The sequence below is a fragment of the Trachypithecus francoisi genome, unplaced genomic scaffold (assembly GCF_009764315.1).
Source record: "Trachypithecus francoisi isolate TF-2019V2 unplaced genomic scaffold, Tfra_2.0 Lachesis_group13, whole genome shotgun sequence".
Lineage (NCBI taxonomy): Eukaryota > Metazoa > Chordata > Mammalia > Primates > Cercopithecidae > Trachypithecus > Trachypithecus francoisi.
In genome coordinates this window covers 50469194-50484078 of record NW_022681458.1, presented here as the reverse complement: position 1 = coordinate 50484078, position 14885 = coordinate 50469194, and the positions used below count along the sequence as shown (strand labels likewise).

At 40.6% G+C, this 14885-nt stretch overlaps 1 long non-coding RNA gene across 3 annotated transcripts in view; it reads right to left on the bottom strand.

The window, feature by feature from the left end:
• Window positions 1-971: 971 nt before the first annotated feature.
• The window catches only part of LOC117094710, a 55058-nt gene continuing 41144 nt past the window's right edge, over window positions 972-14885 (bottom strand). For all 3 annotated transcript variants that reach the window (XR_004441655.1, XR_004441654.1, XR_004441656.1), the window contains 2 exons: window positions 3872-3945; window positions 972-2206 (listed from right to left, as the gene is read on the bottom strand). This is a non-coding gene — a long non-coding RNA (uncharacterized LOC117094710). The remainder of the gene's footprint in view (window positions 2207-3871; window positions 3946-14885) is intronic.

The window sequence follows — 14885 nt, the reverse complement described above, 5'->3', positions numbered from 1 at the left end:
TGTCTTCCTCTTCCTCATTATATTTTAATCATATTTCTTCTTGTTCTTTTTTCAGTTGTAGTAATCAATTCTAATTTTTGTAGTTTGAAATATTTGTGAAGACCAAAGCACCTGTTTCCATCACAGATCCTTGAAATTTTAGCTTCTTAGACTACAGGAAAATAGTTTCCACATGCAACAGCAAATCTATTCTCAAATATTTTTTTTAATTGAAACTAAAAATACACTTTTTAGAGACAAAGTCTTGCTATGTTGCCCAGGCTGGCCTCAAACTTCTGGGCTCAATCATTCCTCCCACCCTGGCTTCCCAAGTAGCTGGCACTATAGGCGTGAGCCACCACACTTGGCATATTCTCAGGTTTTTAGCAGTGCTAAATAGCATATGTTTATTCTGTCAGTCACCTAATAAGTGTATACTATCTACCTACTATGTACAAGATATAGTGCTGGCACTGGAAGCTGTCAACAGTTTCTGTGCATTTTTGACTTGCCACAATCCAGGCCAGGTTCATTGCCCTAAGCAACACACAGAGAGGCCAGTGAAGGACCCACTCATTATGGGGCAGTTCAGGCAAAGTGTACAAAAGAGCTCCTTGCTCACACAGGAAAACAGCTGTGTGACCCTAAGCCTTTCTGCTTAGACCACATAGTATTTATTTCGCTTTCTGAATCATGCCGTATGGTGATACCTGCAGAGTTTCTTTGCTCCCCATAAATATGTCCACCAGTCAAATGAGTAATTATTTCTCAAGAGATAATTTTCAGTCCATAACAATTAGCATGCTAGGGGCTTTAATACATAATCTCATTTCATTTAATCTTTACAGCATCCCTCCAAAGCTGGTATTATTATTATCCCTACTTTTACAGATGAGGAAACTGAAGCTCAGAAAATGTGGAAATAAATGAAGATCACCCAAATGGTAACAAGCAAAAATTGTTTATTGAGAACTTGCTACAGTGAGGAAGTTGGCCACCATCACTTGCACTGGGCAGAGATTCTAGCAGGCAGAGGAGTGGGAAAGCTTTATAGCAGAACAAAGGGAAGGCTTCAGGTGCACCCCAACTGGAGGCTGCTGGCATGGGGAAGCTGCAGGTGAGATAACTAGAAGTGGGGCATCCTATGTGATTGTTCAGATGTACGTAGTTGGCTTTCTCTAGTTGGTCCTAAGTTGGAAGCCCAGGTGGGTGAGGGGCAAAAATGTAGAAGATGTCAGTTATTAATCAAGCCCTGGCCATTTGGGGCCAATGGGAGTTACTGTTTATTTCAAGGACCGCCTGCTAGACATAGTAGTCTGACTTCCTGAACTGGTTACTGTAGATAGTAGACTGACTTTCTGGACTTGGGTTGTGGGTCAGAATTTTATTTTCTATGTATGATCTGGCAATTGTCCATTTGTATATCTAGTCTCTCAAGATTTGAAACAACTTGCTCATGAACAGATTTCAGAATTAAGATTGAAACTCATGATGCAATGGAGAGTATGAATTTTACCATCTCAATACATTGTCTCTGTGGAAGGAACCCCAGGAAAAGTGTAGCAGAAATAATCAAGTTGGCAGATGTGATTGTGCTTCAGCTGAATATCTGCTATATCGTAGACACTGTCGGTTGTTTTCCCATCAAACTTCATCCTCCTTGCTAACCAAAGGCTGACTTTATTCAGTTATTAAATTCCTTAGTTAGCCGTAGGATTGACTCAGGAGAAATTTACCCCTTCTCCAACTCTAGGAATCTTGTTTTTTTCTAAGACAAACAACATGTGACATTGCCTTGGTTACCTTCCCCTCCACCCTCCAGGCATGAACATGTGAGCTAATTTGGCTCAGAAAGAACGGAAGAGGATAGGAGCATTTCTCTTTCTGGCTGGGTAGCAACAAAGAAGAACATATGTGCCCCTTGCTTCTGGTTGCTATTATTGACCATAGGGCAACCAGCCTTAGGTGAAGTCAATGCTGTGGACAACAGAATCAAAAGGCAAAAAAGAACCTGGGTTCTTTATGACATCAATAAATCACTGATTCAACCAATTTTGTAGCTGTCCTTCCTCTGGGCTTCTGTTCCATGAAATAATACATTTTCTCATTGTTTAAGCCAGTTTGAATTGGGTTTTGTGACACTTAGAGCCAAAAGCACCATAGACAACACAGCAGCCTAGCCATGAGTCTTTGCCTTCATACTGTGTCCCAAGTCCAGTAGTAACACCTGTGAACATTCAATAGCGAAAGGTGGTTAAGAGACATTGCACTAGACTCAGAATGCCTGCATTTGAACCCCACTCTACCTCTTTTAATTGCTAACTTTGGGTCAGTTACTTAGTTTCTCTGTGCTTCACCCCTTTATCAGTAAACTGGGGAAAATGATAATACCTAACTCATAGGGTTAGGATTATAATAAGGGCTAAAATATGTCATGTGCTCAGAAGAGTACTTGGAACATTATAACAGCATTAAAGTGTTGGTATTATTATTAAACACTTAGCAAATTTTTTTAAACTTCCAGAATTTTTAAAAAAAATTATTTACATCATTCAAAACTTCATTTTCATTACTGAATTATTACATGATGATTCAAAAATCATTTTTATTACTGAAGCCAGTTAAGTCCAGTTTTTTTCACCTCTGCTTCAAATGCATAGCTGGGCTTCAGCATTACAGAAGCAATCATAACAAAAGGATCACTCTTTGCCTCCTTTCTCTGCACCCCTCATGTTCTGACAATTGACATTTCCACCCAGTGTGGAACAGACCCATGTTTGCTTTCACTCAGCCTCTTCTAATGTCTTTTAACCACCTTTTTTTTTTTTTTTTTTTTTTTTTTTTGAGAGGGAGTCTTACTCTGTCACCCAGGCTGGAGTGCAGTGGCGAGATCTCGGCTCACTGCAAGCTCTGCCTCCCAGGTTCAAGCCATTCTCCTGACTCAGCCTCCCGAATAGCTGGGACGACAGGCACCCACCACCATGCCTGACTAATTTTTTTGTATTTTTAGTAGAGGTGGGGTTTCACCATGTTAGCCAGGATGGTCTTGATCTCCTGACCTCATGATCCACCCGCCTCGGCCTCCCAAAGTACTGGGATTACAGGTGTGAACCATCTTAATAACTGTTATGTCAATATCTTTTCTTTTAAAATTGTTGAAAAGCTACTGCTATAGTAGCAGTGACAATGCATTCTGAGGGAGCTGCCACATAGCCCATTCCTGATCGCACCTGTGCTCTGCACCCCTCGTCTATGATGATATCAAACCAAGAAAAGGAAAACTTACTACCCAAGTACTTGCTCTGTGTTTAGTACTATCCTAGTTGTTTTTACTAGGTTTTGAAGAATATTTCTATTAATAGCATGCATACAAATTAAGTGATTTTTAAATAATTTTGTATCAGTCAGAATAACCTAAGTTATATACGAGTAACCAAAAAGCCCCCAATTTTTGTTGGTGTAGAGTAACAAAGGTTTGTCTTCCCCTTCAACCTACATATCCCCTTGAAGTAGGTGGGCATGGGAGGATCAGGGTCTATATGAGGAGTCTGCAAATGTTTTCTTAAAAGGCCACTTAATGAACATTTTAGGCTTTTAAGCTATATGGTCCCTGTTGTAACAACTCAGTTTTGCCATTGTCATTTCAAATTATGCATAGACAAATGGGTATAGCTATGTTCCAATGAAGCTTTATTTACAAAAACAGGTGACCACAGGCTGTAGTTAGCTAACTCCCACTGTATATCATCCTCACTCCAGGACCCAGAGTGGTGAAGGCGTCATGATTTGGAATACTGTCGGTCATGGTGGCAGAAGGGAAAAGGATCATGGAGAAACTCTCACTCGTTTTTAAATGTTTCACCTGGCAGTAACCCCTGTCCCTTCCACTCACATTTTATTGACATGGAAAATCATATGACCACACCTAACTTCAGTAGATGGGGGAGGAAGCAGTCCTCATTGAGCCTAGAAGAAGAGAACAAGAAACACCGGTAAGCAGCCATAATGTCTATCGCATGTTGCATCATTCTTCTGTTCATCTCTTTCTGTGGCTTTTTGTTGAGCTTTATGTCCCTAGTTAAGGAAATGAGTTGCAAAGTTGTGGTTTACTCAATGTTCTTATAGGTGTATTGCTCAGTTTCTGGATAAGCTGGGCCTCTTTACCTCCTTTTTCTGCTTTTCGTGTCCAGGTTGTAGACTTGTTACTACTCTTCAAGCAGAGCACTAAAGAGTTGGAGGGAAAGTGAAGCATAATGCAAATTCATTCACTTCAAGTGTGGTCTCCGGGCCTTGCCCTACCACTCAGGAAAGTCCCTTCAGTGGGCTTATTGTCAGACTTGTCTGAAGTTTGCATATTATTGACTATTAGCTAATTCACACAGTCTAATCAGAGTAACTCTTCTTAGGGGGCAATGTCTGGCCTGTGTTGGACAGCTATATATATATATTAGAAGTGTGTGTGTGTGTGTTGTGTGTGTGTGTAGGGATGAAGATTAGAGAACCTAATTTGGTCAACCTTCTCCATAGCTTCATTTACATCTCATTACAGTTTTCTGCTATTTCCTCTTTACATTTTTTCTGCTTTTCTTCCCAATGAACCCCAGTGTTTTCAGAGAATAAAAGTTAGGTTGAAGACAGTAAGAGATAAAGATAACTTTTTGGTTAAATTTCCTTTGCCTATTATGTGCCTAATCATACCCTCCTCCAAATTCCTTTCTTCCTTTCTCTCTCCCTCCCTCCCTCCTTCCCTCCCTTCCTCCCTTCCTTCCTTCTTCCATTTATCTAACCATCCAATGTCCAAATGAGTATAATACTGTTTGCCATGCCCTGTGCTAGGCAAGTCATGGGTATATATAACTGTGACTGATAGAGACACAGTCCTTTGCTTTATGGAGCTAATAACTTTAGTGGGCAAAAATTATGATAATTGATAAGACACCTGAAAAATACTGGAAATTGGAGGATTGCAAGGGAGTAGGTGGTGATGGCATCTACCTTATGGAAGATCTTAAAGCATTAGAGGGAAGAGTTCCTGTTGTTTTGCATGAATGAAGATAGTATGAAGGGATTTTATTCACAAGTTTTTATTCTTTAATCTTTTGCTTCCATTGTTTATGCTCCTGCCATCTTTAGTCTTGTTTGGAGAATGGCAAACAGCCAGCAAGTTCTCAGTAGATTTTCCACTTGTCATAGGTTTCTCATGTATCTGGATTTGGCTTAAAGATCAAATTGCCTTTAGGCTGACTTCTGATCCTTGCCAGAAAGAGCTGACCCTTTCTCCACTCATCTGTGCAAACCTTTTACTTAGGTGAGACTTTCACACAATTTGAATAAAAGAACTAAAACTCTCCAGTAACTAAAAGGAGTAAGAAAGGCATAACTGTTTTGTTGCCTCCAAAGCTCAAGCCTATTATTTGAGATTTTTATGTTCTCTTATCATTTTGGTTTAATTTCATTTTAATTTTTTTGTGGGAAAAAAGTATGTCTAATTGGAATGCAGACCAAAATAAAATTATTAAAATGGAAAAATATTTTAAGAAAATAATGTTTACATAAAATCAACACAATGTCCAAACAAACAAAACCATATATGTACAGTGAAAACACAATTATTTTAAAAACTTAAAAAGTGCTATTTCATATTATAGAATTTCCAGAAAGTGTGCTCCTTTTGTTTGCTCATTAGGGGATTTAAAAAAAAAAAAACTAAGATATTTTGACTTAAACTATTTCTATGAACTCTCTTAAACCAAACATAACTTGCTGTTTTCTTGATGACTCCGAGCCATGATTATTAATTCAGGTGATTCTGATTTTCTGTTATGTATTGATGCCTTCAGTGCCTACGAGAGAGTTGTAGGACAATTTGCCTTAACAGGAATAACAGAATGCTATCCTTTAAAAGTGTTTCCATGAAAACTCATTTATAGGTTTGGCTGTTTGGGGGTTTTGTTTTTTTTAACATCTCTTTCATTATTAAGGATGTCTGTTTCTAGTAACCAGAAAGCTAACAATTTACTATTTTTTATTTATGTTGAGCACATATATAAATTTATATGCACAGGTAAACATTTAGAATAAACTAACAGTGACTAAAACAAGAAAGAAACTTTATTTACGTGCCGTGCAAATTCCAGAGATATGCAGCACAAGACCAGTATGGCACATCTTGAATTTCATAGGCATTCAGGCTCCTTTAGCTCTCTGTGGCAATATCCATAGGGTGTAACTCATGTGGTCAAGATGGTTCCTAGAGACAACAGACCAGAATTCCGGGCAGCAGACTGGAAGGCAGGAAGGCAGGAACGCAGAGGGCTGGGTCCCACCTTGGTGGGGTACAACCTAGACTTCCTTTACAACAACATTTCTGTTTGTATCCCATTGCTCAAAAGTTTGTCACACTTATAGTTTTAAGAACACTGAGTAATGTAGTTTCTATCTGAGTACATGAGTTCCTTGAATAAAATTGAGTTTCTGATACCAAGTAAAAACAGAAGAAGGGCTGTTGGGGTCAACCACTAGCAGCCTCTGCCATATTCCAATATCAAATATCCAAGCCTGTTAGAAAATTATGTATGGATTTTGAGTAATGTGGATCTCTTCTAGGAAGTAAAATGAATGGCATTTAGTACATGGACTTACATATTTTAATCATCACAAGGCCTTCAATTTTTTTTTCCAGATTCTCTGGGTTCTTAATACATTTGCTACATAAATGGCATTTGAATAACTGAGGTACTACTGTGACTGAAATGAATACTTTTATATAAAATCCTGTAGCAGAATTCAAGCAATTCTACTTTGCCATATTGTGTAGATGAATTCCAAAGTTTCCTCTCAAAATATGTGCTTCCAGTATGTGCAAGAATTACATATGGCCTGAACAATTTGGATTGGATCCTTATATTCAGTTACATCCACTTCCTTTATCACTGTTTCTCAGCTTGCACAATTTATGCCAGGACTTACTAGAAATAATTTTTTCACATTACATTACATAACTCCTAGAGTATAAACAAAACCTTCTATTTGGAGTATTCCCTATGTCTCTCTAAATTGATTCCTTGCAATGTTTGAAGGCTTGGAGTGAAGAAGGTATTCATGAAAATAAGATGTCAATTTGTGTGTTTGATATATTTGTGTTTTGCAAGGATTGCTATGGGCATTATTTCTTTGGTTCCCCAATATTTGGTTTAAAATCAGAAGCAACATTTGCATTAGTTAAACATATCCAATTTAGAGCTGGGTCTTGTGCCCCCATCTTCTTGAGTGAATTAGTTCTCTGGGTAACTCTCATGGTGGCATTCATAGTCCTTTGATGAATTGCACAGGCTGGATTTGAACTGCCCTGATCTAGCTGTGCCCATGAACATGGCTTTTGTGTCTGAAGCAAATGGGAAAATTGGAAATAATGTTGAACTCACTGCAGAGTTATGCACTAATACAGCTGCATGGGTTGTGTACAACTACCTTACCAGGTGTCAGATGTTTTGAGTATCTTCCTGCTAAGGATTGGGTAGATCATTCTAGTTAAATGTCAGGGGCTCCTGATGTAGGATTTCCAGCCTTCTGAGAAGAAATTGGCTCCCTGGCCCTCCCACTCCACAGCCATCTCCTGCATCTCAAGCTGTCCACCATAGTAAGAGTCTGCCAATCCCAGCCAAGTGCGAGGAGATAGGTGCCTGAGCTGGGGCAGATGATGCAAAGTTCTTTGTCTTCTACATTTGACATAACAATCTGTGCTCACTTTGTTTTACTCTGGTGTCTTAGCCATTCCTTGCCTCAATGAATTCACGTGATGTTTTAGCACTGAGAGTAGATGCTTTCTTAATGTAGCATTAAAAGTAAAAGGGGATGGACACCTTAAATACCCTGACTTGATCACTACAACTTATATACATATAAAAAAAATTTTATGCATTCCATAAATTTGCACAAATATTTTAAACAAGTAAAAGTTGAGGTAACAAGAATAGCACAGGGGCTCCCCTGCTGCACCCTCTACAACCATGCACCATCACTATGCACTCACTCATGACTGCAGGGGAAGAGCCTGCTCAGCACTAGGGCATGATGAGAGTGGCTGAGACCCAGTCCCTGCTTCAGGTGTTATAAGCTAGTGATGGAGGTGGGGAGAAGCCATGGTGAGTACGATGAGGGACTTATCTTGGCCTGATCCAGCTCTGGCTGTGGAGGAGCTCAGGTTGACGTGGGGCAAGAAGGGAAAGGATGGGTATATTAGCTTGGGATGGCATAGCAAAATGCCACAGACTGGGTGGCCTAAACAACAGAAATTCATTTACTTGCAGTTCTGGAGGCTGGAAGTCCTAGATCAAGGTTTTGACTGATTCAGTTCCTAGTGAGAGCTCTCTTCCTGGCATTCAGCTGGCCTCTTTCTTACCATGTCCTCACATGGTGAAGCAAGAGAGACCTGTCTGGTATCTCTTTTTACAAGGACACAAATCCTGTTGGGTTAGGGACCCATCCTTAAGACCTCATTTAACCTTAATTACTTCTTTAGAGGCTCCATCTCAAAATACAGCCACACTGGTGATTAGGGCATCAACATATACATTTGGGGAGGGACACAAAAATTTAGTCCATAATAACAGGTTTGAGATGAAACGCCCAGATGGATCAATCCACCTCCAAAATTTCATTCTCGTTATCTGAAAGATTTACATAAAAACCAATGGTTTATTCACTTCAATTATTCAGACTGGCATGGCTCCCCCATCTCCTAGCTTAGAACCTCAGCCTCAGACCTACTTCCACACGAGGAGATGGAGGATGTTCATGCCCGTTCTTGAAGGAGTGACTGCCTGAGGGGGGAGCTGAGATAAAGATGTCCTGATTGAACTCCAGACTGCCCTCAAGAATGACCCCATGTCCAGAGCTGAAACCAGACAGACCTTGGGACTCAGATAAGAATATTTAAAATAGGAAGGTATCCAAAAAATATGTCGTATGTGGTTGCTTTAGAGTGGTACAGGGGACATAAAAAAAAAAAATAGAGGGCTGTGTAAAGGTGAAGATGTAAGGAATAAAGGAATCTGGCTGAAGAGCAAGATCCAGCTGAAGAGCAAGACCTACCCCTCCACAAAGGCCTCCCGTCTGTCCCTCCCCTAGCCCTCAAAGCTGCGATCAGGGTTCACCCAACAAGATTTTTCATGTCTCTTTGTGCACGTGAACAGACACCATGGGAACTTCTTGTTCTCCCCATTCCTCCTGATGTGGTTCAGCTGTGTCCCCATCCAACTCTCATCTTGAACTGTAGCTCCCATAATTCCCACGTGTTGTGGGAGGAACCCAGTGGAAGATAATTGAATCATGAGGGTGATTTCCCCCGTACTGTTCTTGTGGTAGTAAATAAGTCTCATGAGATCTGATGATTTTATAAAGCGTTTCCCCTTTCACTTGGCTCTCATTCTCTCTTATATGCTGCCATGTAAGCCTTCTGCCATGATTGTGAGTCCTCCCCAACCACATGGAACTGTTGGTCCATTAAACCTCTTTTTCTTTATAAATTACCCAGTCTCGGGTATGTGTTTATCAGCAGCATGAAAGCTGACTAATACACCTCCCCAGTGGGTTATCCAGAGCCAGCACGTGGAAATGGGGGAAGCAGGTATGGTGGACTGAACCAACAGTGGACTGAACTTTGACCTCTGGACATGTGTTATAATGCTTTCTAGGTCCTGGTTCCTAGAGAGAGGTTAAGATTTCTATAACTCCAGAAGAAATATAGCCCTCTCGCAGGTAAGCCATGTAGCACAGCTCTGGAGGGTGCAATTCCCACTAAAGTCTATGTGAATGATGCCCCTGGTGTTGCGCAGTGTACAGGCTGCATGACCATTCACAGTGACCCTCCCTCTTCCAGTGATTCCTAGTCCCAGAGGAATCAATCACTATACTCACCATCTCTGGCAATAGCAGGAATGGAAACAGGGCTAATAATGACAAGGCCAAGATTTATTCAGGTGCTTATGCAAAGATATATTATTTTGCATACCGTTTTATTGTTCTAGTACACATCATATTGGAAGTGACTTTCATGGATATCCACTTTTCAGATTCCTTCCAGCTTTGCCAGGGGCAATTTGCCCAAGAAGCACAATTACTGATTCCAATTAAATGCTGATTTCACTCCCTTGAATCTAAATCTAAATCTCCTCTAGGAAAAGGAGGTTAATAATTCTTCTATTAACAAGGATGACTTGATCTAGTCTACAGTGGGCTCAAAATGTGCAAAATTATTTAAATCAGGGCTGGAAGCTAAAAAATATCCCTGATGCTTTCAAAGCAACAAGATTTGTCCTTAATTATTTAAAATTTAGCAGTGGTGCATACTATTATTGAGTCTCTAAACCAATGGTCCTTAAAGTGTAGGTTCCTAAAATTGTATCATCAGTATCAACTGGGAACTTTGTTAGAAATGCAGAGTCTCAGGTCCTACCTAAGACCTGCTGAATCAGAAACTCTGGGAATGGGCCCAGCAACCTGTGCTTTAACAAGACCTCCAGATGATTCTGATGCACACGCCAAGTTTGAGAAGCAGTGCTCTGGATCTAAGACAGTGATGCTAGTCTTGGCTGTATGTTAAGATCGCTTGGAAAGTTCTTAATATGATGCCCAGGCCATATCCCAGGCAAATCAGAATCTCTGGGGGTGGAGATTCTGGAATCTCTAGAATGTAATTTCCCCAGGTGATTGCAATGTACATCCAAGGTTAACAACCACTGCTTTATGAGCAATAATTCTAAAAGTTAAGTGTGTGTGAAAAAGACTTGAGATACTTGTTAAGGGTCAGATGTGCTCCTGGGGATTCTGATTCAGTAGATCAATGGTGAGGCTCAGAAATCATACTTTTAGCCAATAGTCCAGATAATACTGCAGCATAAGACCCATGGGCCACTCCACAAGGAACACAGTATACTTAGAGCCAGACCACTTAAATAGTCTTGAGGAAGGACTGTGCTTACTGGTGGGAAGTAAGAAACTGTAGCTCTGAGGACTTACGGTTGTATATCAAAAGACTTCGACAGACAACTGCATGAACAAGGTAGGAAATGGAACTGCAGGTGTAGAAAGGTAATGAGGCTGTTTAATTGTGATATACTCGGCAACCAGTACCTTTATTTGTCTTGGGAGCTCGTGAGCTCTCTTTGTGAGAGAGAATGACCCAAATTACCCCTTCCATTGTATGGTTCTGTTCTGGACACCTTGGCTGGCACACCCTAACAAAGTGAATCCACACAGAGTAGTCACATGAAAACACACAGATGGGTCAGGCATGGCAGCTCATGCCTGTAATCCTAACAGTTTGGGAGGCCAAGGTGGGTGGATCACCTGAGGTCAGGAGTTCGAGACCAGCCTGGCCAACATGGTGAAACCCCATCTCTACTAAATGATACAAAAATTAGTCAGGTGTAGTGGTGGGCGCCTGTGATTCCAGCTACTTGGGAGGCGGAGGCAGGAGAATCGCTTGAACCTGGGAGGCAGAGGCTGCAGTGAACCAAGATCATGCCACCACACTCCAGCCTGGGTGACAGAGTGAGACTCCATCTTGAAAATAAAAAATCATAATAAATAAATAACAACACAGACTTTGGAGTCATGCAATTTGAATTTGGATTTAGACTTAAATCTGGATGTCACCACTTGCTGTCCATGTGGCCTTGGAAAGTTACTCCTCTCTTTGACTCTGTTCTGATCTGTCAAATGAGAATATTGATACCGACCTTACAGGGTCATTATGAAGATTAACATGAAAAGCACTCAGCACCCGATTGGCTCACAACAAAGGTTGATTGTTATTTTGAAGTGTTAAATGTCCCATCACCATTTATCAACCAGAGTCTGTGTTCTAATTTACTGTACCGGATGTTGTCTAGTAGTTGTGACATCCTGGAAAACTCCTCCAGCTCCTCTGCATTGACTCATGGAATTCACAACAGGAACAGACATGAAAACTCACCATAATCTTTTAAACTAAGTAAAAACAACTAAGACTGTATAATGTAGCAATGTTTTTATCTACATAAGCACTGCACTCGGTTAAGTCCTCTGAACTATTCTCCTAGCATCAGTTGAGCAAACTATACCCGTAGCAATTTGGCTGGTAAAAAGTTAACTCGGGAGAAGAATCTTAAGTACTTTCCCAGCTGTGTTCTAATTGTATGTTTAGAAAGAGTGTACATACATTTTTTAGTGTGGTAACATCAAGGATAGATGCTGCTAAAGAGAATTTTAAGTGATTCATGCCCTGTTTTCTTATTCAGGAAAGCTTTTTCTAACTTTCTTCTGATAAGCCTACAGAAATAAAAGAGAATATGGTAGAGGAAGGCATTAAGAATTAAAATTGGGAAAGAATTTAAGGAGTTACCCAGTTTATTTTTTGAGTTTCAGATAGAAGAGTCTAGCCTGACCCTCATAAGGGTCAGATGAGGCAGATGGAGGTGCCTCATCTCTCAACCTAAATTCTTAGTGCAGTCCCTTATGGCTCAGCTGCAAGCCTCCTGCCACAGGACACACACTTTTCCTCTAGTGGGTTTGGGGGTGGAGAGCAGCTGGTATCACTCTCTTCATAATTACCCCATATACTTAAAGAAGACAATTGAGTCATCCTTTATCCTCTTTTTTTCCAGGAAAAAATCCAGTTCCTTAAAACTTACCTCATAGGTTCTGTTTTCCAGCCCTTTAATCATTGTGTCTTTTGTGTGCCCTGGCCAAGTCCCCTGCTTCCTCTTAGACCTGGACCTGGTCCCTGAACAAGGACCTGATTGTGCTGACAGGAATAGGAAAGCCCCCCTGTTTCCACACTCACTTGTAAGTCAAGAAAGTAGGGAACAGTCATCCCTGGCATTAGTCTAGGTATGGGAAACTCTACTGTCCATGGGGACAGGCAGGAGCACACACAGCATGGGTGAGCATCATGTCAGAAGAAAGAATGTTCACAGCCTGGCCAAACAGGCCGGCCCTGCTTGGCTACAGTGGTCTGCTGCCCTGAGGCATGTTGTTGCCAGGTCTTCTGATTTTTCTAGAAAAGTTCAAAATCTGGACTTTAAAAGTATCTGCCTTTTTTTTTTTTTCCCAATGTCATCTACCATCTCAAAAATATTTAAACAATCTGTGGGCAAATAAAACATGTCTGGAGGCTGAATGGGGTCCCTGGGCCTCTTAAGAAATTATGTTCTAGTTAATGTAGTATACACAAAGGCCAGTCAGGTGTGGGTGGGAGCCTGGGGACATATTAGGAACACAGAAAGAAAGGCAACTGATGTTTAGCAAGAAACAACCATAATAATGAACAACGGTAAACACTCATTTAGATGAGGAAAAGAGAATTATTAATAAAGTATTGAAATAATTACCATTTTAATTCAGTGCCTGGAGTATAGTAAATGTTCAATAAATGTTTGCTAACAAATACCTTGCTTTTTAATATTGTTTTACCATTATGAAATACTTTATAATTTCTCTGCTTCCTTAGAACAACCCTGAGAGGTAAGAATATTTTTCTTTCCATTTTCATGTCATGCCCCTAGAAGCAGCAGAATTGGAGCTTTGATCCGCACGCTTGATTCACTATTTCTCCCTCTTGGATCTTGTCTTCCCAAAACTTTGCAGGTGGGTATCAGTGGACACCTGGGTATGTAATGTGATCTGAGAGTCCACCCTCCCCTCTTTCCTACAAAGAACCACTTCTCACACGTGATTAAAAAACAAAAACAAAACTGAAAGCAAATAAAGGGATTATGAAACTTAGGAATTCCCCTCTACCTTCACCCAGCCACCAAGCTCTGCAGGAACTCTCTAAAGACAATCCCCCTTTACTTTTCTTTATTATTTGTACAGACAGGGTCTTTCTCTGTCACCCAGGCTACAGTGCAGTAGCACGATCATAGCTCATTGTAACCTCAAACTCACAGGCTCAAGGATCTTCCCACCTCGGCCTGCCGAGTAGCTAGGACTACAGGTGTTCACCACGACGCCTGGCTAATTGTTTAATTTTTGGTAGAGACGAGGTCTCACTATGTTGCCCAGGCTGGTCTCAAACTCCTGGGCTAAAGTGATTCCCACAACCTTGTCCTCCTAAAGTTCTGGAATTACAGGCATGAGCCACCACACTCAGTGAAGGCGACTCTTATAATCAGCCTATGAAAATGGATAGGTGGCCTATGAAAATGGATAGGTATTTTATTGGGTATATGTATGTGTTTGTGTGTGTGTATTGGAACACAAACAGTAAAATTTTATAATTTCTTTTATTCTTTGCTTTTTTTTTTTCTTTTTGAGACAGAGTTTTGCTCTCGTCACCCAGGCTGGAGTGCAATGGTGTGATCTCAGCTCACTGCAGCATTCGCCTCCCAGGTTCAAGCAATTCTACTGCCTCAGCCTCCCGAGTAGCTGGGATTACAGGTGCCCACCATCAAGCCCAGCTAATTTTTGTATTTTTAGTAGAGACAGGGTTTCGCCATGTTGGCCAGGCTGGTCTCAAACTCCTGACCTCAGATGATCCGCCTGCTTCAGCCCCCACAAAGTACCGGGATTACAGGCCACCACACCTGGTCTCTTTGCTTGTTTTTAAGTTAAGACTGTAATCGGAATAACTTTCCACATCAATACATATGGAACTGCCTTCTTTTTAACCAAATCCTTGATGGATTTAGGTTTTAGTCTTTTACTCTTATTAATAATGCTTCAGTGAATAACTCTCACTGTGCATCATTTCACACATGTGGAAGTAAATCTATGGAATAAATACAGTTAGAATTATTAGATTCAAGGATGCACATATTTTTAGTTTTTGAAGCTTGCCAAATTGCCCTTCATAAAGCCCACATTATACCATCACAATCAATGTATACAGTGCTATCATCCTATTTCATAAAAACTTTACTTTT